Raw genomic sequence first — 25,774 nt, forward strand, 5'->3', positions numbered from 1 at the left:
AGCCAGCTCGAGCTGGGAAGACTGTGATTGGTCGTTTATGGGGCTAGCCTAACACTGCTGGGGCAGAGCGTAGTGAGGGGCTTAGCTCGGGAACTTGGTGTATTTTTTAATATTTCCTACAACAGGACAGAATCCCAAGACCTATGTGAAGACAAAGGCTCCAAGAAAGTCAAGATGTAGACAGCTGTAGAAGGCCCCTAACCAGGGATGGAGGGGCTTTCATTCACTGGCTAGAAATGGGGTTAGATATTACTTATTAGCTGTCATAATCCTTAAGAATGACTTTGGCTCGGCAGATGAAATGGCTCAGCTGGTAATGGAGCTTGTTGCCAAGCCTAGGAACCTAAGTTCGATTCCCGGGACCTATGTAGTAGAAGGAGAGAACTTACTTCTGAAAGTTGTCCTCTGACACACACACTTCAGCTGGAAAATGCTGCCTTGCTCACGATCATACCACTTTTCTGAAACAGTTCAAATCTCATGACAGAGCCACATGGGGACAAGCCAATGGCCATCCAGTTTCAGAAAGTGGGCTTGGATTGTTGCGGCCCGAGCTGCCAAAAAGCCTTGGGGACTAACTTGTTAGCCTGCACTGCCCAGGCTGCTCTGGTCCCCCGGTCAGGGTTCAGCAAGAGAGAGAGAGTGAGGACGGATATGAAGAATGGAGACCAGACAGAGTGTGATTCAATCCCATTTATTCTTCAGTCTCTCTTCTTCTCTCCAAGTCCCAAGTCCCTAGTTTCTAGTCCCTAGTGCCTTGTGCCTCCAAGTTCCAAGCTTCTTTCCAAGCTCCCTTCCAAGTGCCTAATACCTAATGCTTAATAACTAACTCCAAGTTGTACTCTCTAACCTAATTCCTAGTTCCAAGTTGTACTCCAAGTTGTACTCTCTAATGTCTAATAACTAACTCCAAGTTGTACTTCCGAGTGCCTAATAATCTGTTGTCTGATTCTCTGTTCCTGTCTTCTGTCTGCCTCTCGCCTTTTATATGTCTCACTTCTAAGCCACGCCTCTAAGTCACGCCTTTAAGTCATGCCCTTAGGTCTTGTCTCTAAATCTGATCTCTAAGTCACACCCTTAAGTCACACACCTTTAAGTCTCACACACCCAAGGGAAAATCCTGGGTATCTAAAGCAAGATGTTATCAGAGTGTGCTCAGCTGTTGTAGGCTAATGTAACAAGTCTTTTTTCAGGGTATATGGCTCAAGATGGCTACAAGGATGATAGCCGCCTTCTGTCGGCTCCCCACATTGGATAACATACCTGCTGTCAGATTCCTCCCTCATTCTGCCCTGCTTCCTTCTCTCCCACAACAGAGGCCCACCCTAAGAATGCTGACTCCTGTGTACTTGTCTCAGTATCTCTTGCCCTGGAAGAGTCCAATATGCACCAGCACCCCAGCCTGAGGGGCCAGTTGCAACCCCACACTACTTTGCAGTGCTCATCCCAGACTCAGAGGCATTTGAGCCCCCGTGAGTCTAAGACATCCACTGACCTTAGAAGTCATTCGCTAATGCCCACTGGACACTTTCTACAGAAGATCCTTCTATCACAGGTTTAAAAGGTTTCATTATGGAGCTGGTGAGATGGCTTAGGGGTTAAGAGCACTGGCTGCTCTTTCATAGAACCTGGGTCCAATTCCCAGCACCCACAGGGGGGTCTTAAAACTGTCCTTAACCAGTTTCATGGGATCTGATAACTTTGTCTGGCCCCTATGGGCACTGTACGGATATGGTACACATATATGCATGCAGGAGGACAAAAAGCACCTGTACACATAAAAATAAATGAATAAAAATTAAAGGTTTCATTAACAAATATGATGTGAATGGAAAAAAAGTGGCAAAGAAGACCCAGGAGCTTCTCCCGGTAGCTTTGTTCTAGATAAGCTTCACTTTTACCTGGATAGTTGAGGGGGTATGAAAATCTGAGAGATACTAAGGTAAGGGGGATTTACAAAGTAACTGGCTCTGTACCCTGGGCTAGCTTTAAACTCACTCTGTAGCGCAGACTGGCCTTGAAACTGTGGTTGGCTTTCCTGCTCAGTCTCCTGAGTGGCTGAGACTGTGGTCCTGTTCCACCAAACCTGGCTCCTCCCTGATTCTGATTAATGTAAAGTGCATTGAATTCTGTGTGCTGCTAACACTTTATGGTTAAGTCATCCTCTCCCTCCCTCTTTCCCTCCCTCTGTTTTTCCCCCTTAGTGAGATAAAAATTTTTATTTTAAGTAACATACTGAAAGAAGTTAAAAATTAATTTGGAGAAATGACTAGGAATTCCAGGAATTAGTGAAGCTTCACAAGTCACACTGGGTGACTTTTATGTTTTTTCCAGCTGATGGTCCAGATGGTGAGGTTTTCCAGGGCCATGCTTTGGGAGATGTCTGCATGATTGTTTTTCCAAACTTGGAAAGAAGAAAAGATACATATTTCCTTAAAACAATAAAACCCCCAGCATCTTCAGTTAAAAGCGAGATTTGACCTTGCTATGAGAACTAGTCACTTTGTATTTGCCTAGACGTTTAGTATTTTAATTTTTATTTAATGTATGAGAGTTTTGTCTGCATGTATGCATACATACCATGTACATGTATTGCCCACATAGACCAGCAGAGGGCGTCAGATTCATCTGCTGCAACTGGAGTTACAGTTGTGAGCTGCCATGTGGGTACTGAGACTTGAACTTAGGTCCTCTGGAAGAGCAGTCAGTGCTCTTAACCATTGAGCCATCTCTCCAGCCCCATTGCCTGGATGTATCCTTGTATGAATTTTCAATAGCAAAATGCCATCATTTTGCTTTCTCTCTCATTCTTTAGGATTACTGACAAATCACTAAAGTATGGCTCTCGTGTGTTTGTTTGTTTTTATTTCAAATGATACTTCAGCAAAAAAACACAAAAAAACAAGAAGTTTTTATACTGCCTATCTCTCATGTGCTCGCATTGCAGGGGTGTACCACCATGTCCAGCTCTATGAGAATAGAAATTTCCCTTGCTTAATCTGTTGTACTTTCTACAGCAGCCCAAGAAAACAAATATAGCTGCCACCTCCAAACTAATAAAGGTGCTTCCTCCTCCTCCTCCTTTCCCTTCCTCCTCTTCTTCCTCTTCCTCCTCCTCTTCCTCCCTCCTCTTCTTCCTCTTCCTCTTCCTCCTCCTCTTCCTCCTTTTCCTCCTATTCCTCCTCCCTCTCATCTCCTTGCCTTCTTTTTATTTCTCCCTACCCTCTTCTCCTTCCTTCTTGTCTTTCTCCTTACCCCTGTCCACTCTCTTACTCCATTATGGTGAACAGACACCATGACCAAGGCAAGTCTTGTAAAGGACAACATTTAATTGGGCTGGCTTACAGGTTCAGAGGTTCAGTCTATTATCATCAAGGCGGGAGCAGGGCAGTATCCAGGCAGGCATGGTGCAGGAGGAACTGAGAGTTCTACGACTTCATTTAAAGGTTGTTAGAAGAAGACTGATTTCCAGGCATCTAGGATGAGGGTCTTAAAACCCACACCCACAGTGACACACTTCCTCTAACAAGGCCACACCTCCAAATAGTGCTACTTCCCAGGGCCAAGTGTAGTCAAACCACCACATCCTCTTTCTTCCTACTCCTCCTCTTCCTTCTAATCTCTCTCTCTCTCATTTGTCTCTGTGTGTGTGCACGCAGACATGCATCTTCAAAATTTTCTAGGGTAGCCCTTTTCCCTAAAGACAGAAACCCTGACCCTGAGTATAGCCTATAAATCCATGATTCAAGGCCCCACCAGGCCCCTGTTCCCTCTGGCAATGTCCTGCTTCCTGCAACAACTCTTTGTCCCTGAGCATCTTGAAGTGGGTTATTCCTTTACCGAAGATCCTTTTCCCCAATCCCTTCATGTAGTCAGCTTCCTCAGGCCCTCAGGTATCAGCTGGTACTCCCACCTTGAGGAACCATTGATGGAACCTTCAGTGTGCAGGCCTGTCTATAAACTCTCATGGATCCCAGGCATCTCCTCCATGGCATGGCCTGGCTCTTGAGTGTGCATTTCCTTGTGTATCGCCTTCATGTGTTTCTCCCCCATATACAGTGAGTTCTAAGAGTCTGGGGGCCATAACTGCTTTGCCTCCTGCAGCCACATAAGGCCTGGCAAAGAGGAATTACAGATAACTGGCTTTGACAGGTGGTCACAGTTAACTTTTACCATGGTCATGTGCACTCAGGGAACATCTCACCTCTGTCTACAGAGAGTCTCCTATCACCAGGACAAATGACTACTGACCCTTTCTTTCATGCACAGACACGGGACCCAGCTGATGCTCAGCTGTGAATGGGGTGCTGTAATCCCCCTGACTTCCTCTCCATCCACACTGAACACTGCCCAGTGTTTTCCAACACTTCACATCCTGTGACCCTTTGCCTTCCTTCTAACCTCTTGCCCTTCCCACCCCAACCCTACCATCTCCATGCAAGCAAATCTCAGCCCCTAAACTTGTCATTATTCCCAGACCTGGTAAGACAGTCAGATAGAGACATTTTTAATACCAACACTCCCAGACTTAGCCCCCCCCTCAATTAAGTCTGTTCTTAAGTGATGAACCACACTCCCCAAGCAAAGCTTAGTGCTAATATCTGTGGGGTTTTACTGTGAATATCAAATTTGATAGATACAGAGTAAAGTCTAATTTGAAATAACAGCAAACATCCAACAGAGTGACTGAGTTGCCAGCACATCTTCCTAGCTCGTCCTGTTTGATCCTCATAGTTTATGGAGGTGAAAGAGTGCACAGCCTTGGTCTTTCTAATACAGGGAAGCGTGTACTAGTTGCTTCCTTTTCTCTGGCTACACACTAGGAAGGGTGCTAGGGCCACATACCTCTAAGATGACTGTTGCCTTCAAACTACTACTTAATATTAGTCCTGTCATTATGGAAACCAGTACAACCAGCAAGAATAAGAAAAACAAATTCCCATGTGACACAGCAATTCACATTTCCAAAGGAAAATAAGTCAGCATATCAAAGGGAAGTTTCACTCACATATTTATTGAAACATTTCTCTCAACAACTAGGATAACAGTCCATCAACAGATGAGTGAAAAAATGCAGACACCATAGAATAGTCTCTTTTAAAAAAAGGTAATTGTGCAGCTGGAGAGACCAGAGACAGCTGACCTTTGCAGAGATGAAGGGTCAATTCCCAGCACCCACATGGTAGATTATAACCATCTGTAATTCCAGATCCAGGGGATCTGACACCCTCTTCTGGCCTTTTTAGGTATGGAAAAACACTCATACACATAAAGTAAAAATAAAAAAGAGAGAACACAGTTTTGCCCTTTGTACAAATGTGGATTAACATGAGGGATGTGAGAGTGAACAGAAAGCCCTGTGGGGAAAAATAAGTACCATCTGATCTTACTATATAGGTCTCTAAACGTGGTAAGCTCACAGAAGTACTGAGTACAGGGGTGTTGCTAGCAGTAGAGGGAGGAATTATGCAGTACAGTGTACAAAATTTCAGTTATTCAGGAGGCATGAGCTTATTGATCTGTTATATAAGATGGTAACTGTAATAAATAGTAAGCTGCATGTCCCTGTGGACTCCTTACCTCCTGGGGGGAGGGGGGAAGAAGGGAACCTTGAGTGTCATTGTCAATAAAGGGTCTTCTAAATTGTTTTTTTTAATACATAAAATATTGTAATATTATACTAAAAATATTTCTGCATGTTATAAAACACTACCCAAATGCTTTCTGAATTCAAAGTTAAAGCTAATATTAAAATAATCTGGGCTAACTGAAATGTAGGTAGTAATTCTTTCTAGAACATTGACTGAACACTGGGTATTCTTCTAAAACCTGGGGACAGCTAGCAAGCAAAGTGATGAGACTCCTACCCAATGAGCAGTGCTTTCTGACAGGCCAAATACTTTCTGGAGGAGTCTGCCTACATCCTCAAATCTGTGGTGGTCGTGAACCTATCATTAGGAAAGGAATTTCTTTATACAGTTTATCCCTAGGCTAAGTCTCTCTCTCTCTCTCTCTCTCTCTCTCTCTCTCTCTCTCTCTCTCACACACACACACACACACACACACACACACACAGAGAGACATAGAGACATTGAGACAGAGAGAGAGCACACATTTCCTCTAAAAACCAGAAACATTTTTAAGGTATCTTTTTTTATCACTTCTCTATAATTCTAGATGCAAAGCAATGTTAACAGAAGGTATATCAAAAGGAACTTCTAAGCTTTCTAGACCACATAGTCAGGGATTTGAATGAGAATGTCCCTCATAGGCTCAAAAGTTTGAACACATGGTCTCCAGTAGGTGGTGATATTCGAGGAGGTCGGTAGACTTTTTGGAGGAAGTATGTTGCTGGAGGACTTCCAGTAGGCTCTCTCTGGTTTGTGCTTATGATTGAGGTGCAAGCTCTCTGTTCCTGCAGTCACACTTGCTGCCATGCCCCATGCCACAATGGACTCATCCTCTGGAACCGTGAGCCAAACAAATTCTTTTCTTCTTCTTCTGCAAATCATCTTGGTTGTGGAATTTTATCACAGCAGCAGAAAAAATAACCAATACTATTTGCCAAGGACGTATCTGACACAGGCCCCCTCCCTGCCTCGCCTCAATCTCCTGTCTTCAGAGATTCACAAAGACACCTACTTTGCACGATACTGGAAATAACATCTCTAACACACCCAAGATGTACCTGGCGCATGCATGTGCACACACACGCACACACACGTACACACACACCAGCCTCTGGAACTCTTAGGATTTCTCTTCACCTGTTACTGTTGAATTCTATTTGATTGTTTTACTTATCACAGAGCCTTAGGATGCCTTTCTGTCTTCCCCGAATTTCACAATCGCTTCCAATTTAATATCCACCAGGAATTTAATTAAAGTTCTGTTAGCAGCTACCTCTTCTAGACCATTAATGAAGCTGTTAGATCAAATGTAATAAAGATCCCTGGAGCAGACATCGGACCTAGCTATTAATCATTGTTTGCTTCTCTTTGCCTGTGCTCAGACTGTACAGCCACTCCCATCAACTTCCTCACCGGGAAAATAAAAATAAATAGAGTGACCTCAAAAAGCTGTGGGAGGGACTCTGAGAGCTTCTGGACCATTGTGTTGAGGCTTCTTCAAACCTGGTTTATACTAGGGAGAAAAGAAGAATAGTTGGTATCAATAGGGAATTTTCCAGAGAACAAAGAGAGATTTCCAATAATGAAAATCAACCAGCCTTGTGGGCTGAATTTAAACAACATCCTGATTATATATACCATCTGCAATTAAGGAGGGATTCATGGACCCTATAGCCCAATTTCTAACTCTAATCAAACATCCTCTGCAGCCTTAATACTCAGAATATGGTTTCCCAGAAGTCTGTTAGAAAAATGAAACCTGGGTTCCTACCCAAGTATTTACATTTTAATATAATTTTTATAGATAGATATTAAAATTTAAGAGTTATTATCCTGATTAATTTAGTGATTTGAGAATCAGTAGGTAAACAAACCCATAGTGTATGTGTGTTATGTGTATATGTGTGTATGTATGTATGTATGTGTGTGGTATACATGCATGCGTGTATATGCATGTATATATATATGAGTATGTACATATGCGTGTATATGCGTGTATGTATATGTGTATATGTGTGTATATTGTGTGTATGTGTGTGCATATGTGCACGAATGTATAAGTATGCGCATATGTATGTATTGTGTGTATGTATGTTTATGTGCATATGTGTGTATGTATGTATATATATATGTGCATTTATGTGTGTTTTTGTATGGGTCTGTGTATGTATGTATGTGTATATATGTGTATGTATGTGCATGTTGTATGTTGTGTTTTGTTTGTGTGTATGTATGTATATGTGTACATGTGTTTGTAGAGGTCGCACATGCATGCACATGTGTGAGAGGTGAGGACGGTACCCAGGTACTAAAGCATTCAAATCTCATAAGCACAATAAGCTTTTTAAGAGACTGTTCTAGAAATACAGGGAGAGCTCATGTTCTTCTGAGCTTTCGCACTCACTTGGACTTTGACGGAATCCTCTTCATTCTTCATTGTACCTCATTTCTGATCTTTAGGCCACTTGGCTTCACACTCATTTTCTCTGTGGGTCCTGGAAAGCCACAGAGGGCTAATATTTAATCTCACTTGAAACCCAGTTTCTGTATGAGTAGATGTTTGCACCACAGTCAGGGCCTGCATGTGGAGGTGACTTACATGCAATCCAGGGCTTGTGAGTTCAACTGTCACTGAAGGTCAAAGCACACTTGAAGCTCACCTGAGTCTCTAGTTTCTGCTCAGCTGTCTGAAAATCAGACAGAGGGGGGGGAAAGCTGCTGTGTTCTCATGAGTCTGCTGCAGGGATGTTCAGATGAGCAGAGTCTCCTCAGTTCTTCAGTATTTTCCAGGTTGGTCCCTGTAGGATGCCCAACCACAGATGTTCCCTTCAAAATCCTTCTAAAGTACACATTGTCTTCAATTTAAAACAACAACCACAACAAAAGCACTAATTAAAAATCATTACATGTTTCCTAACTAGATTAGAGTCTTCTCAGTGATCAGAGCCCACATCTCTTATACCTTTGGGGAGGCAACAAGTAACAAATAGAACCACCAAGGAACTGTGTCTTAGATACTCAGACTCCAGGAGCCTCTTGGTCCTCTGCAATGAAGTGGAAATAAAAACCTAAGAATTAAAAAAGAAACAAAGGGGTAAATGCAAAGAGAGCACTCGGTCAGCTCCTTGAGGACAATTGAGTTCACTGGCACAGAAGTCAGATGAGCCTGCAGCCCCATGAGCTCCTGTCTCCACAGAAGCAAAGGAAGAAGGTAGTAACAGGGCTGCCCTCGTGACAAGATAGGAAGTCTGGTTCCCCTGGCACCCATCATTTGATTCTGCTTTGCCTCTAACAATTAGAGAGAGAGAGAGAGAGAGAGAGAGAGAGAGAGAGAGAGTCAGAGAGACAGACACAGAGATAGAGACAGAGAGCGGGAGAGTCAGAGAACACAACTGCAGCATAATGACGTAATGAAAAATGAAAAACACAACACGTTTTCATTTCCCCATTCCCTGGAGTCGAAGCAGTTTCTCACAGAGGCTGAGTCCTCTCCTGTGAGATGGGAGCATTGAGCATCACAGGAGGAAGGAGATGGAAACGGATGAGATGTAGGTAAGATTCCCAGCACACACAGGGAAGTGAATGAAATAGAAGATAATTAGATGCTTTTGAAATACCTACATGTCTTCTAAAAGCCAGGAGAAAATGCCAGTTGAATGCCGCTGACAGATTGTATCTTGTTGCCTAGCACCAGTCTGGAGTGACTAGGTGTTGCTAGGCAACCCATCCTCCTGGGCTTGGTGATGCAGCAAACACTAGACAGTTGCTTTACCTCTGTTACCCTGCAGCCCTGGAAATGTACTCATCTGCAAGATTCACACCTGATTAATGTTTCCTGGGGGCTTTCTGTCCCCGTTCAGACAGGGCACTGCAATGTGCATGCCCAAGTAAGCCCGGCTGCTTACCTGAAGAAGGTCTCCCAGCAAAAACCAAATGGTTCTCTAAAGACTAACCTGCCTTGCTGAGATGGGAGCCTCCAGGGTGGAGGGCAGGAATCTGAATCAAATTTCCATCAGCACCAAAGCCGGATTAGCCTAGCACTTATCAGAGTATCCTGTGCCAGACTACAGAGTGGCCCAGGTTTATTGTTATCCCGCTAAATTATTTGGTCTGGGGCATGCTCCTCTCCATAAGGGAGCTTTCTGTAACTGATGATGAGGTTTCTGGGTTCAGTAGAAGAGGCATGTATAAAGAGAAATGACTGATAATACCCTCCTCTTATCCTACGAGTAAGAAAACAACGGTTTTTATTCTGCTTTTCTTCTGTCTGTTCCTGTCTGCTTACTATGAAGTCTATCGGAAGTGTGATGGCCTCCTTAGCTGGGCTATGTACTCATTCTGACTCCCCCAGAAAACCCTGGTGCTAAACATGCACAACCACACCCAGCTAACATTGCTGTTGTTGTGCACAGGAGAGATGTGCTCTGCTTTGACCAGGCATCAGGTGTTTCTGCAGGGCGGTTGTTTTCATTCCAACCAGGGCCTGCCTCTGTCTCCCCTTCCATTTATTGGTTGTTTGTAACCTTTCTAGCCATTCCCACAGAGCCTCATGGTTTAACACATGCAAAATTGCATACTGCTTTAGGAGAAACTTGCACAGCACAGAAGATGCAGTTTTCATGCCAAAAACTCAGTTGCAAAAGAGAGAAAACTCTATTCAGACCAACTCAGTTTTGAATTGAGGTTCAGTGCCAACGGATTGAAAGAGAGATCATTATTGTTCCAGAACCCAGGGGTCTTCAGGGGAACCTGGAAAACTGAAAGAATGGTCTTTGTGTTAATCAGCTTCCCATGACTATGACAGAAGTACTTGGTGCTATCAAAGTATAAAGAAGAAAGGTTTATTCCTGCCTCCTGCTTTCAAAGCGTTCAGTCAGTCATTGCTTGTGGTGACATACTTAACATGAGAGTATAGGAGGCTGTTCAGCTCATGAAATTGGAAGGAAATGAGAAAGGGAAGGGTCCAGGGTCCCCTTCCAGGACATGTCTCAGTGACTTGATTTAAAGAACATTAAGTGACCTAAAGTAAGCAGCTTAAGGAAGGAACAGTTTATTTGGGTTCATGGTTGCAGGGCATTGTCCATCTGCCAGGGAAGGCCCGGCACTGGGAACTCGGGGTGTCTAGCCACACTGTGATCACAGTCAGGAAGCAGAGAGAGAGAGAGGCGACTGCTGATGTTCAGCTCATTTTCTTCACAGTCAATCTCAACTGAACATCCCTGGAAATGCTCCAACAGACACATCCAGTGGTGTGTCTCCTGAGTGATTCTAAACCAGGCAAGCTGTCTGCAAAGATTAACCAGGACAGGGACGGTAGTGGGGGGTGGGGGGAAGTAAGCAGGTGATTTCTACATACCTAGAAATAACCTGCATATCTGCTGTCTCCCTAATAGACTGCAGAGTGACCCTTAACCCAGGACTAAGGTCCCATCATTGCACTTTTCAGCAGTGCAGACAGCAGGTGAAATGAGATCTAGCCTAAACATTCAGCCCACTAACTGGTCACGAAACCCCCGAATGGTAAGTTCTGCCTCTAACCTAGTTTTCTGCTGGGTCAGGGCCCAGATGGCTGCATCTAAGAGTTGGGCAGCTCCTGGTGTGAGCTGGGTGGTCTGATCCACTGCCAGCAGCAGGCAAGAGGCTCATGAGCTCAGCCTGTGTACCAAAGACAGGATGCAGTTAACAAAAAATGAGTGAACAGACCACAAAGTGTGGGTTCCCCTACATGCTCAGAAGAGGAATGGTCCCTGGGCTGGCCATTGGACTGAGGCTTGGTGCTGATAGTTGGAGGGAAAACCAAGGCAGGATCTAGAGGCAGGAACTGAAGCAGAGGCCGTGGAGGGATGCTGCTTTCTGACTTGCTTGCCGTGGCTTGCTCAGCCTGCTTTCTTATATCACCCAGGACCACCTTCCTGGGGACGGCAACAAACCCACCGTGATCTGGGTTCTCCCACATCAAACATCAATCAAGAAAATGTACCACAGATTTGCCACAGGCCTATCTGATAGCATCATCTTTCTCAATTAAGGTTTCTTCCTCCCAGACAATTCTGGCCTATGTTGAGTTGACTAAAACCACACACCCAACCAGCACAAATATATTCATATGTAATTGAAATAAACCACTAGTAATGTATTAGATGCTTAGAATGTAACGTGTGCTCCGATGGTCTCGCTTCTGGGCCAATCTGTTTCTTCTAAATGCTGGTTGTAATCCACTCAGCTTAGTTCTTAACAAGCCAACCCTAAGTCACAGCCTATGGTTTGAAAAAACGTTAGCTTAAACCCACCTGAAGGAGATGTGGGCTTTCTGGGAGACAAATGCAAAGGAAGTTCAGCATTTCAGATTTCCCGTCATTGACATCACCCAGCTTGCCAAGGGACTGGCTGGAGAAGCAGAGACCCTGCTAGTTCAGGTCTTCTCAGCAAGCTAGAGCGACTACATCTTCAGCCTCTAAAGGCATTCATTCATTCGTTCATTCATTCATTCATTCATTCATTCAGAAAGCATACATGGGGCTCCTACGTTGTATGTGCTGTGTTCTATAGCCGGTTTGGGGGAAGCCAGAAGAGACAAATAGGACAGTGGAGGCCATAAACTTACCCTTCAGAGGAGACTGTATTGTTTGGGTGTTTAGGTCCACAAGTAGCAGAAGACATGCACCAAAATGATTTAACCGAGAATGCTGATCATCTGGTACCTCGGAATAAAGATGGGGAATTTCGCGGATGCTTATGCAACAGCCGAGCTGTAGGTCTCTTCTGTGCACCTCTGCTTCTGGCACATGCTTCCCTTTGAGTGGGGGTAAAAACTGAACTGATCTGGGTGCTGGGGTTCATACCTGTCATCCTAGGCTCTAAGCTTGATGCTCATCTCCTCTGGCAAGAGGTGCATGCATGTGTACACTAAAGCCATGGAATATCTGAAGTTTAAAGAGTTGCTTTGACTGGCAACCCTAGCCCAAGTTTGCATGGCTTAGCACTGAGAAGTGAATGACAGTTATTTATTATGATAAAAATTGCTGAGAGGCCCTTATTAGTTTTCTTCTGTTAAAAAAAAAAATGGCCAAATCAGGAAAACTCTGGGTTGAAGTATGGGCAATAAATTTATCAGTTTCCAAACTCACCAAGAAGAAAGCAACTTATACTCAAACAATGACAATGATTAATCATTTAAATGTCTATAAGATATTTAAAATGTATTGAGGTCCCAACTTGTGGTAAAAGTGAAATTTAGATGACTGCAGTGAACTTGCAGACCCAGACTTCAAAGATTTTGACCTACTGAAAGACTTGAGAGTCCCGAGGAGAAAGATAAAGAGGGTTTATTGCATGCCTGCCCTGTGGAGATCAGTACTGAATGGGACTGAACAGGACAGATGTACCCTCTGCCTCAAGAACCTTGCCTTTGGACAGTGGTTCTCAACCTTCCTACTGTTGTGACCCTCGAATACAGTTCCTCACGTTGTGGTAATCCCCATAAGACTATTTTTGTTGTTACTTCATAACTGTAATTTTGCTACTGTTATCAATCACAACGTACATATCGTGTTTTCCAATGGTCTTAGGCAACACCTATGAAAGAGCTGGCTCCCCCTCCCCCAGTAGTCATGATGCACATGTTGAGAATCCCTGCTCTAGAACATTGAGAGGGACCAAGATGCCAGAAACACCCCATTTGGACAAGCAGTCTGGCATCAGAATCAACAGCAAAGCTGTTGATCGGAGCATCTTGGTGTTTGCTTCTGGACTACCCCTTATCCTTCATGGATGGCATCCCAGGGAGGAGGGGGAAGGGAACATAGAGAGAGCTCCCTGCCATCTCCAAAAGCATGGAGTGTGCAGCAGCCTCGCAGCCCACGTGCTCTGTAAGGAGACAATCTCATGGCCTCCCATGCTGCTGCAGGAGTCTTTAACACAGAAGAGAAGGGAGACACAGCAAGCATTTTGAGAAAGCTTGTTTGGAAATGTGACCCCCCAGATAGACATAAGCATACTTTGGGAGCGGTTTTTGCAAAGGGCAGGAGGTCCTCCATCAAGAGAAGACGAGAGATAATGAAATACACCCTATTGTGGTGGCTGAGGCCCCAATTAGTGCCACTGGAAAAGGAGTGTCCAGAGCCTCAAGCTGCACAAGACAGAGAATTACTCTCAGTTGTCGACCACCTCAGATTGGAATGTCACCATGTCCAATTTTAACCATGACAATATCATGTACATGCAGACTGCTGCTGCCGCTGCCAACACTCCTCCTCCTCCTCTTCCTCCTCCTCTTCCTCTAGACAGGGTCTTATTGTGACACTTTGACTGACCTGGAACTCACTATGTAAACCAGACTACCTTTGAACTCATAGAAATCCAGCTGCTTCTGCCAACCAAGTGTAGGCTTTAAAGGCATGTGCCAGGTTTCTTTATTAATATTATCTTCTTAAATTTACTTCCAAAAGCTTAAAACAATTAGTACATTTTTTAATCATCCTAATGCAAATAGTCTTTACTGAACCCTTTAAATTAAAGCACAGAATTTGGATCAGACAACCTCCATATTTGTAAATACCGTACCGCAACAAAAACAGAAATATAATGAGAGGCCCCTGGGAATTAGATGTAGCCAACCCATCTTAGGGTTTATCTAATGAGCTGCTCAGGTCGTCACCTTGTCCCTTGCTATTGACATCTTCCAGATGATTAGAGGCAATCTTTTGAGCCACAGAATGGTACATTAGGTACAAGTTTCCCCAGGAGCGACAGGCACAGAGAAACCAGAGTAGAAAAACGTCACTTTCTACCAAAGTAGAAAAACGTTTAACGGGGAAGAAAATTAAAACAAAATTTGTTAATTCACCCCAAAAGTACAGACTGTGCAAAACATGCCTGCAGTCTGGGATGCTCTGAATCACTCAGAACATGGAGGTTAATGTCTGCAGGAAGCTTACTAGCACAGCGTAGAGGTGACTGAGACCTCCAAAGGATATGTCCCCTCTTGCATGCGTGTGCTTAATTCTCTATTAATCAGCTGTCTCACAAAGGAAGCCTGGGCACCATGTGCAGCAAAAGCACATGATGAGAGAGGTATGTAATCCTGGATCATGAAGCATCCCTGACATCAGGCAGGGAGATACATGGGGTGGGGGATGGGGGGTCAATGCAGAGACTCTGCATTAGACAGAGGAGCATGTCCTGAGAGCCGGGGGCACTCTAGCTAGGATATTCTTTGTGATGTGACCTTTTTGGTTTCAGGGTTTTTTTATTTATTTGTATTTTATTTATTTTTAATTTTTGTTTGTTTGGTGTTTTGAGACAGTGTTTCTCTGTGTAGCCCTGGCTGTCCTGGAATCACTTTGTAGACCAGGTATGACCTCAAACTCACAGAGATCCTCCTGCCTCTGCCTCCCAGAGTGCTGGAATTAAAGGCACATACCATCATGCCTGGCTTCTGATGTGATCTTTTATTGGTAGCATTGGCAGCAGGAGTGTTTCCCACCCCAGAGCTGAAGCTATTGAGTGGGAAATGCTACAACACTTGAATGTCTGGTACCTTAGCTATTCAACCAACCTGTGCCAGAGAGATCTAGGTTGTTTGTTTTGTTGTATCCACATGGAGCAAGTGGTTCAGGGGAGATGGGCCCCAGCTTGGGTTCTGAGAAGGATAGCATGGTGGGCTTAAGACAGTCCTGGCAATTCCTATCCCCTTCCACTGTGCCAGAATTGTTCTGTCTCTACCAGAAAGTTGAAAATGTAATCTCCAGAGATGTACATTAATGTATTTTGGTGACAGGACTTCAAAGACATGACTGAATCCTCAGGGCTCTGCCCTTCCTGACGGACCTATGGACCAAAAGACCAATAGCTTTTGAGTACCTCGAGCAGTGCCTTTGTCAGAAGTGAGCTTCCTCCTGCGGCCTAGAAAGAAGGCCTGCTCACTGGCCCTGGGCTTCCTGACCATGAACGATAGAGATCTCTCTTCTTTATAAATTACTCAGCCCCTGGTGTTCAGTTACAGTCACAGAAAATTGTCTAAGACACAGTGTGAGGCTTGGATGGGAACAGCTCTGGTCCCTTGCTGATACAGAATTTGAAAAGGAACACTTCTACCATAGGGCATCGTCTCATTTCTCGGGTGGCCATCCTGGTACCAGGAGGGAAGACTTGCTTCACACCAAAGACAGCTGAGCCATGAAGGCAGGAAAGAGAAGGACAAACTGAAATCCTGAAGATGCCCCTGAGCACCCAAGTTTTTGTTTTCTGGCCCTTTGAACTGGGAGATTTCACCCATCCTCTTGTATTCCTATTATTCTTAGGTTTGGTCTTTTCATAGTGTCCCAAATTTCCTGGATGTTTTGAGTTAGGAACCTTTTATATTTGGCATTCTCTTTGATCGATGCATCCATTCCTTCTACGGTGTCATCTATGCCTGAGATTCTCTCTTCTTCTCCTTCTCCTTCTCCTTCTCCTTCTCCTTCTCCTTTTTTTTTTTTTTTTTTTTTTTTTTTTTTGGTTTTTTTTTTTCGAGACATGGTTTCTCTGTGTAGCCCTGGAACTGACTCTGTAGACCAGGCTGGCCTCGAACTCAGAAATCCTCCTGCCTCTGCCTCCCAAGTGCTGGGATTAAAGGTGTGCGCCACCACTGCCCAGCAAGATTCTCTCTCCCATCCCTTGTAATCTGTTGGAGATGCTTGTGTCTGCAGTTCCAGATCCCTTTCCTAGGTTTCCCATCTCCAGGGTTGCCTCTATTTGTCTTTTCTTTATTGCTTCTATTTCTGCGTCTTATTCATTTCCTTTACCTATTTGATTGTCTTTTCCTGTATTTCCTTAAGGAAATTAATTTATCTTCAACGACTTCTATTATTTCATGAGATGGGATTTAAAGTCACAGTCTTGCTCTTCTTGTGTGTTAGGATATCCAGTGCTTGCCGCAGTAGAAGCACTGGGTTCTGATGATGCCATATTGTATTGGCCTCTGTTGATTATGGTCTTGCACTTGCCGTTTGCCATCTAGTTGTCTCTGGTGTTGGTTGGCCTGAGTGTCCCAAGTTGGCATAGGCCTCCTGGGAGGCAGGCAGAGCTGTGGGGTGGGGCCCAGTAAGTTGCTCCATTACTGCAGTTGGTGTAGGCTCCAACTGGAAGTAAGGTGGAACTCGGACTAGGCGAGGCAGAGCCCACGGCTGCTAGGCTTGCTGGGGTCCCTGCAGGGGTATTGGGGCTGGGAGGAGGAGAGTCTCACCTGTGTTAGGGCTAGAGCCCACCTCTTAGGAGGCAGGCACTGCTCTGGAAGGTGCCCAGTGAGCTGCTCCATGACCCCTTTTGGTGTGGGCACAAATTGGACACCCCTAAGCTTCTAAACAGCCCAGAATCTGGTCATAACGCTCAAGAACACCACAGGTTTTTTGTTTGTTTGTTTGTTTGTTTTTCTGTTTTGTTGTTGCTGCTGCTGTTGTTGTTTTTGTTTGTTGTCTGTCTGGGGCAAAAGGTTGGTGTTATAATTGGCAGATTGTGTTTTTTAATATTCCTAGCATTCTAGAGTTTGCCTCGCTGTTGTCACCACGCCCTACCCTGCCTGTGGATGCTCTGCAATGCACCCCGTTCCACTTCTTCCCGTTCCCCAACCCCCACGGCCCCGTGGCTTTCAGGAGTGATCAGTCAACCCCTAGTGGGATCATGAATATATTTAAGGTATGATTCTGTATTTTGAAAATCATTTCCAAATAGAATAAAAATGACTATACCCCAAGGACTCAAGGCATCCCTGTAGACTCTCTCTGGTTCTCTGCACCATTAGCCCCTGTGAACGATTAGGAAAGCTCCCACATGCTCTGTATCCCGGCGCTTCCCAGTCACCAACACTCCCAAGACTGCATAGAAACCCCACGCTGGTCTTCCAGCCTCAGTTATTCTGACCCCTTCTTAGCCAGTTACATTCTGGTGGCTAATGGCCTCACCCACAGTAGGGCTTTTTCTACCTTCACTAGAAGGTTGTAGACTTATAGTCCACACAGCCCCACCACCTCTTTTTCCTTCCTCCACCCACCTCCATGACCTCCCACCTTCTACCATCCCCATAACAACCTTCAGTCACTTCCTCATAGCTGGGCCAAGTTCCCTAAAACCATCTTCTCTTCAAGGGCATCTCTGAGGGCCATGCCTGCTTTCAAACACCCTGGCTGTCAGCACAAGAAAGGACAACCTGGGCTGCAGCTTTTGCCTCCCTGATCCATTCCTGCATCCAAGCTCCAAGAGTACCACGTGAACGACAGATGCAGCTCACATACCCCCTCCACACCCTCATAGTTGCTAGCTATGAGCCGGCTTTGCTTCTTTCTTCCCTCTACTACTGTACTCCTGTTTCTCTTCTTCCTCCTCTTCTTCCTCCTCCTCCTTCTTCCTAGAAGTTTCCTAGAAACTTCTCTCTTCCTTCCTTGGTACCAAAAATCTGACCTTGTTTAAGATATCAATATTCCCAGTTGGAAGACTGCCCTATTCAGGCCCCAGCAACTGAAGGGACCTGCTTCATTAAGCTGTATGTGCCCTGCTTTAGTCAAGACTTGGGCTGGCCATTTAGGGGAGGGTAGGCGGAAACTGGGGTTTTTCCATTTAAGATAGTTACTACCATCATCACTGTGCCTACACTTGCAGATCACTGGTACTTGAGGAATCACACACCTATGTTCCCATGGCAATGGGAAAGCCTTGGGAAAGAAGTACAAGGTCTGGTCAGGAGGCTCAGTACTGTCATGGTGGGTCATGGGCTACAGAGAAAACTAGTCTGAGTGCTTTGACATTAAGTGGCATCAGAGGAGGCAGTAACAGAATCATCTGGACATTTGGATGAAACATTTTAAAGTAAGATTTCTCCAACCTGTTTCCTCTCTAAAATGGAGATGTGGTGGCTGCCCAAGCTTCTTCCATCTCATACCATGAGGCAAGTTTGAGGATGAAACCTACTTGCAGAAGATGGAAAAACAAGAAGGCACAAGGAGCTTGTGTCCTTGGCACTGCCTGAAGCCACCTGGCTTCCGAGAACACCCATCTCCATGATAATTGCGAGAAATTATCTTGAATACGTTAATTAATGTGGGTAGACCAGCCCACTGTGGGTGGCACCATCCCCTAGCTGGAATCCTGGACTGTGTACATGGAAAGGGGAGCTGAGAAGCAGTGTGCACCTATTCCTCTCTCCTTCCTGACTATAGATGTCATGTGACATGACCTGCTGCCTTGAGCTCCCGATACCACCACAGTGGACCCTTGACCTCTGAGTCAGAATAGACCCTTTCTTGCTTAAGTTGCTAATCACAACAGAGACAGATGCTGTGCTGTAAACACCTTCCCTGTGCTAATGAGCATGGTGAATGTATGACCTAGAAAATGAAACGATTAAAACAAAACATACCTACTGGCCAATAAGAGGGCTGTAAGCTTGGGCTGGGGAAATGGTTTAATTAGCAGAGCACTCGCTGCGCAAGATAAGGACCTGAGTTCAATCCCCAGCTCCAAAAAGAGCTGGTGTCAGTGCACACATCTAAAATTCCAGCACCGGGGAAGCAGAGACAAGAAGCATTCCTAGAGCTTGCTGGCCTACCAGGTTAGTGGAACCAGTGAGCTCCAGGTTTAGTGAGAATCCCTGTCTCAAACAATAGAGTAGAAAGTGATAGAATAAGGTACCTGACATTACCTTTGCACACGCACACTCACATGCCACACCATACACCCCGCCACACACACACCTCTTCTCTTTCACAAGTCACAGGTTTCTTCCCTCCTGTGACCGTTTGAATGAGAACCATCCCCCATAGACTTGGCATATGGACACTTGTTCCTCAGTTGGTGGTGCTGTTCGGGGAGGGCTTGCCAACCATGGCCTTGCTGGAGCAAGTACATCACTAAGAGAGGACTTGGATGTTTCAAAGCCTTGTGCCACTCTCAGCTTGCTCTCTCCGCTTCAGACATCCTGTTTGAGCCACCATGCCTCCCCTCCATGATAGACTTGTGCCCCTCTGGAGCTGTAAGCCAGAATAAATTTCTTCTTCCATATGCCACCTCAGCCTGGCGTTCTATTACAGCAACGGAAAAGTAATGAAAACACCATCCAATTTTCAGAGAAATCATTTTGCTATAAAATCCCATCTTTGCCCCATTGTTTGTTCCTGAAGATGAAGGTTTATGAAACAGTATTTAAGTTGATCGTGAGAAATCCTGAAACACGGTTAATCTCAGTTAAGGGATAATATATGCATTTCATTTGATGTGGATGGTTTCCTACATAATTAGCTTAAATGAACTCACCAATTTCCTTTTCTACTTCCTGCCTAAAATGGAGTCACTCATTTTACACTTGCTACACAAATTCTAGTTGAACTCTTGATGTTTGGAGAAGGCTATTTTCTGTACTCAATGCCTGCCACTGTTATTTTAACAAGCTCAAATCAAATAAAAATGCACCCAACAGACTAAAAACCTAAGTCAATGTGATATTTAATTCTCCCGCACTGGTGAAGATACAAGAACAAACCACATTCCTTTGCAAATGTATCTAATCAACTATTACATTTCCCCCAGCTTCACAGTTCTGAATACTGACCTCAAACTGATGTCTACCAACACCCTGGGTAGCAGCCCCACCCTGATATGTGTATATGTGTGTGCGTGTGTATGCATTGTGTATATGTGTGAGTATTGTGTGTGTATGTGTGCACTAGACTAGTCATTAAACTATCTATATACGTGTGTGTGGCTATTAAACTATAAATTTTAAAGCAGAAAAATGAAAACACAACCCTGTCAACATTAGTCAGGGTTCTTTAAAGAAACAGAACTGACAGAATGAATATATATATATATATATATATATATATATATATATATATATATGATTCATTAGATTCATTAAATGAGATTATCGAATACAATCCAGGCAGTTCAACAGTGTCTGTCTTACACTGGAGAGGCTGAGAAGCCAGTAGTTGCTCAGGAGCCTTGCTCGCCAAGACCCCTCCTATCATGTTTTAGCCCTGGCCATACATTTTCATTTGTCTTGCCTGCCGGGAAGCTGTGCGTTTCTAAGCCAAGCTAATTGGAATTTGGCGCTGCCTCGGCCGCCAGCCATTAAATGAGCCAGCTAATTATTTGTGATCCATCAGGTGCCTGTCGTAGGATAGGCCAAAGGCCCAACAGCACGAGATATCCAGCCTAAAGAAAAGGCTCTGCCATCCTCAGAGCATTGCTAAGAGGGGACTCAGAGCAGACAGCAGAATACTGCACTCAGCATGTCCCTTCCTGTTGCAGGGACTGCCTTTGTACGAATAATTAATGGACCACTCTCTGCAGATATGGGCAGTGGGGATGAGAGCAAGGAGGACAGACACACCCCATCCCCACCTGTCAGCTAGAATGCTGGCTTCCTGTCTGTTTGTTATTCTTAATATGAAATCACTCACAGAAGAGAGTTAAATAGCGAGTGCCTCCCCTTGGGGTGACTTTAGCACTCCTTTAATTTGACAAATAAAGCAGTTAGCAATCCAGAAGAATGTTTAATGGCTCCAATTCACCCATCCACGTCACTGGCTCGTAACAGCATTCATCATCCTGCTGCGGCTTTCTGGAAGTGTTTATAAGCCTTGAGTTTCTATCATCTCTCAAGGGCCACCTTGCCTTATAAACTCACAAACACTATTACAGACAGGAAGTGGGTTGTATACATAGGACACAGTCAGGAACAGAATTTAAAACTCTCAGGGCACCTCTTGTATAGAGCCGGAAAGAGAGGCATAGCAGTAATTGGGGGGTCCTCTGAGAACAGCTCTACAATGTTCCTATCATCCAGGTGATAGGTCACAGAAAGCCTGTGAGTCATTCGTGACAAACACGGGCTACCAGGCATGGGGTGCAGGCACACAACAGAGAGATGCTAGTTTGAATCCAGACCACCACAACAAAGGGAAAACCACATTAAAGTGAATCATTGATTTCCCAGAACATACCAAGTTATACTACATTACACTACAGGCCACTGACTGCAATATAACTCTGTCTAAAAAGTACATATCATACATACATAAATTTGCTTTGACTTAAAAATGCTACCATAATCTGAGCATCAGAGAAAAAAAAAAAAAAAAGAGACACCAAGGCGAGAGACAAGGCCACAGTGATTCTGATGTGAGCTCTGGCAAGAATGTATCCGTACCTCTTACATTCAGTGAGTGGGACCCAGGAATCAATCTGACCCTGACAGATTGAATGATAATGTCCCCCATAATTCATGAATTTGAACACTTAGTCCCTAGTTGGTGGCACTGCTTGGAGATATTCAGATGCTGTAGCCTTGCTGGAGCGGGTATGTCACTGGAGACAAGTTTTTAGAGTTTAAAGACTCAGTCCGTTTCCAGTCCACTCTCTCTCTACTTTGTGTTTGCCATTTAGGACATGAGCCTGAACTTTCCACTCCAGCTGCTGTACCTGCTGCCGGCTACCATGTTCTCTCTGCCATGGTAGACTCTTACCTCTCTGGAACCATGAGCCAAAATAATCTCTTGTTGCTGGAATTTCCAACCTCAGTAAGTCCATATAAAAACACACAATCCAGTCATTATAAGTGTAAGCTATCAGCCTAGATTGGGCAGATCTAACACTCTACTAACTTATTCCCCAGCTGTAAGACCCCTTGCTGCTTGCAGTTTCTCCCAGCCACGAGGTTCTGGTTCAGCACAGCTTCTCCTCCTCCTCCTCCTCCTCTTCCTCCTCCTCCTCCTCCTCCTCTTCCTTTCCATCTCGTTTTCCTCTCTCCTTCTGTCGCTCCTCCTGCTGCATAAGTTCCTGTACTCTCTGTTCAAGTTTGCTTCTACATTTTAATATTTTTTAGATTGTAATTCTGATAATCGTGACATCTATTTTATTTGGATTGATTAATTTTAAGAGATTCTCCTCCAAGCCTTGCTTCCCATCCTCATTATTTTCTCTCTGCTGCTCAGTCTGATCTGTGAGATGCCTCGTCCTTTGTCCAAGTGCCTTCTCTAGCTCCTGTCTCCAACCTTCATTTTCCTTTCTCTGTTGCTTATCGTGACCTACAAAACCCTGTACCTTTTGTTCTAGGGTTTCCTCTGGACTGTATTGCCAGGTCTTAAATTTCTCTGTTGTTCAGTCTGATCTACGAAGGTCTGCATTTTTGTTCTAGTGTTAAGAATTCGGTTAAACTTAGAAATTAACCGCCCCAGGACACAACCTGGGAGGAGCACATTCCTTAGTCCAAGGACACCTACTAGATTACCCTGCTGGATTAACATTCAGAGGAAGAAGGGATCATCAGACCACAGGGAAGAGAACCCACCTGTGTGTGGGGATTGCCCAGAGCACAGTAGACACATTCTGAAAGACAGACCAACCCTTGACATTTACAGACAAGGGAGGTCCTTGCTACCTCATTCCCCAAAGACCAATCAGTTTAAAAGTCACATTGTTCTGCCAATCATATTGTACCTAGTCACTGTTTCTGTAGTACACCCCTTAAACTGTATAAAAACTGCTCTTAACCTCAACTCGGGGTTCTCTTGCCTACAATGCAAGGGAGCCCTGGTGCACCAGTATCATTAAATCTCATGTTGTTACAGCGAATCCTGTCCGTGTGAGTTTCTGGGGGAGTGCGTCCCCTGGTTTTGGATTTTAAAGTCCAACATTAGCATCTTTCCTGGTTCATGTCTCCAACCTTCTACTCTCCTATACATTACGACAGCAATGGTATTTTATCACAGCAACAGAAAGGGGACTAATACAAGGGCAGGGGTGGCTGCTGGGGTGGTATATCACTGGAAGCTAAATTTGCAAAAGACACCAGCAGAAGAAATGGCGTATGGCCTCCAACTGGTACCAGTTTTCTGTTCCTGTTGCTGACGCAGAGAAGAAGAAAGGGGGGACACTGACATGGGGAACTTTTACTCTACCATTGTGCGAACTGAGGAGGGTAGACAGTTCTCCTGTGTGCCCCTTTTCAATCGCCTCCAGCTCAGAATAGCCCATAGCCACGAGACAGCTTTTCCATTGCTGTATTCTGATCCCCTCACCATAGTCTGGTCAGTGTTTCTGGAACAGGAACTTTGGAAAACTTGGTTCCTCTCAGACAGCATAGAGAATGTTACCAAAAGAAGGCACAGCTAAGCTAACCACTGGAGGTCACACACTGCACTGGGAAAATGAGCGTAAAAGATAGGCTGGACAGAAGGAACATTCGGAGAAAGGGAGGCCAGTGTGTGTTTGGGACACTGGTGTGCTTGTGCACTGAGGTGATCGGTCCAGAGGTCAGGCAAGGCTCCAGGGACACGAGAAGCCACCTCTTGGCATGTGAGTGGTGGAGAGGGAGGAGCAATGAGAGGAGAGAAGATAATTATTCTGCAGGTTCTGGGGAAACAACAAGAATTAGAAAGGAACAGTCAATATGAATCATCCTCTCAAGAGTTTTGAATAGGGAAGGAACAGATTCCACAGAGTCTCTAGACACACAGGTTTGTCTGCACGTATGTATGTGCACAACATGCATGCAGTGCCTATGAAGGCCAGAGAAGGACGCCAGGCCCCCTGGAATTGTAACAACAGATGGTTGAGAGCTTCTGTGTGTGCTAGAGACCAAACTGGGTCCCCTGCAAGAGCCTCGGGTGCTCTTCACGGACGAGCCATCTCTCCAGCCTGGGGTGGCCTCCGTTTTGATTCTTTAATGCAGTAAGAAAGGAAGAACAATGGCCATTTCTCATTATTGTAGAATTCAGTTTTTATAAGGATAACTCACTGGGTCAGTTACCAGTCTCCACTTTCCAAGAAAATCGATTTTCGTTTGACCTTGGCACTCGCCAACTCAATAAAACAAAATATGTACAGGGAAAGCCAAGTGGTACATGCTGCTTTTAGCGGTCAGAGCAGCTAAAGAAATTTTACGTGCGGAAAGCCAAGAGAGCCGCATTAGCGTACTGTGTTTTCATCAGAGCTAACCCTACAGGTCCCAGGGGTCTCAGAATGACAAATATTAAGCAGAGTAAATGTTGGTGTCCTGCTTGAGTTTGAGCTCTGCACACACCACAGGAGCCCCACAACAGCTGTGACCCCCAAAGAGCCAACTGTCTGGTTCCTGCACGCTTTCAGAGCAGAGACAAACAAACAGAAAGGAGTGTGCTGGGCTTTGATTCTTTCCTCAGGCCCCTAGCACCTGACACACATCAGTCAGCTCTTCATCTATCCCTTTAAGTTCACGCAAAGTTAACCTATTCATTTTCTGTTATAACTATTTCCAAAGTATTGGCGGAGTAATAATGGTCCCCATTACTCCACCATTTCAGAAGCAACCATAAAATGGCAGGTGTGCAAATTTCCCAGGTACCCCATAGAGCCAATTTAGGAAATAAATTTATGATTTTATTTATGTTTATAATTAAATCATATTTATAATTTTCTTAGCAGACATGTATATATATTCTAACAAAAATTAAAAACAAAAGTGAAACTAGACTCCAGCATTTTTTAATAGGATCTCCTTATGCATCCCTGGCTGGTCTGGACCTCACTATGTAGACCAGGATGGCCTCAAACTTATAGAGTTCTGCCTGTTTCTGCCTCCTGGGTGCTGGAATTAGAGGTGTGCCCTGCCACACTCAGCCAAATTTTAACATTCCCATACCAGTAGTCAAACCTGGGTTGCATGGTTAACTTACTCTTTATTTAACATATATATGTGTGTGTGTGTGTGTGTGTGTGTGTGTGTGTGTGTGTATACACATATATATATTTGTAGGAAATTCTATAGATTGTCTTTCTTTTCAGATGATTGCATCATATTCTATACTACAAATCAAATCATAGATTCCATCATCACATTAATGATGTCTACTTACATTGACTTGCTCCAGTGTTGTGCTAACCTGCCCTGTGGCAATGAGCAACCTTGCAAATGAGTTTCTATCAGATCAGTAATAGTGAAAGGGGGAAAAGATCCCCATCAGTTGCTGCTCTGTCTCCCCACCCCATTGACCTTGCATCCAAACTCAGCACTCCTTCCCCGTCCCGTGACCTCCAATCATCATTCTATACAGATGGATGGTCCGCCTTCTTACGCAGTTTCTGTGATAACAACATCTCCTCCCTGTCTTCCTACTGACACCCACTACTGT

General features: G+C 44.6%; 2 long non-coding RNA genes across 5 annotated transcripts in view; one reads left to right on the plus strand and one right to left on the minus strand.

Annotated features, from left to right (window-relative positions):
- Positions 1 to 4,994: 4,994 nt before the first annotated feature.
- Positions 4,995 to 9,551, minus strand: LOC143438184 (uncharacterized). 2 transcript variants are annotated; one of them, XR_013107184.1, is made up of 3 exons: positions 9,252 to 9,551; positions 8,035 to 8,698; positions 4,995 to 7,143 (listed from the first exon to the last, which is right to left on the minus strand). It is a non-coding gene; the product is annotated as an uncharacterized LOC143438184 (long non-coding RNA). The 2 variants fall into 2 exon arrangements; XR_013107183.1 differs by lacking the exon at positions 9,252 to 9,551 and having other exon boundaries at positions 8,035 to 8,987.
- The window catches only part of LOC143438185 (uncharacterized), a 53,840-nt gene continuing 37,061 nt past the window's right edge, over positions 8,996 to 25,774 (plus strand). The window contains exon 1 of one of the 3 annotated variants that reach the window (XR_013107187.1): positions 8,996 to 9,178. This is a non-coding gene — a long non-coding RNA (uncharacterized LOC143438185). Of the gene's footprint in view, positions 9,183 to 25,774 lie in introns of all 3 variants that reach the window. The other 2 variants (XR_013107185.1, XR_013107186.1) reach the window with 2 other exon arrangements.

The sequence above is a fragment of the Arvicanthis niloticus genome, chromosome 24, assembly GCF_011762505.2.
Source record: "Arvicanthis niloticus isolate mArvNil1 chromosome 24, mArvNil1.pat.X, whole genome shotgun sequence".
Lineage (NCBI taxonomy): Eukaryota > Metazoa > Chordata > Mammalia > Rodentia > Muridae > Arvicanthis > Arvicanthis niloticus.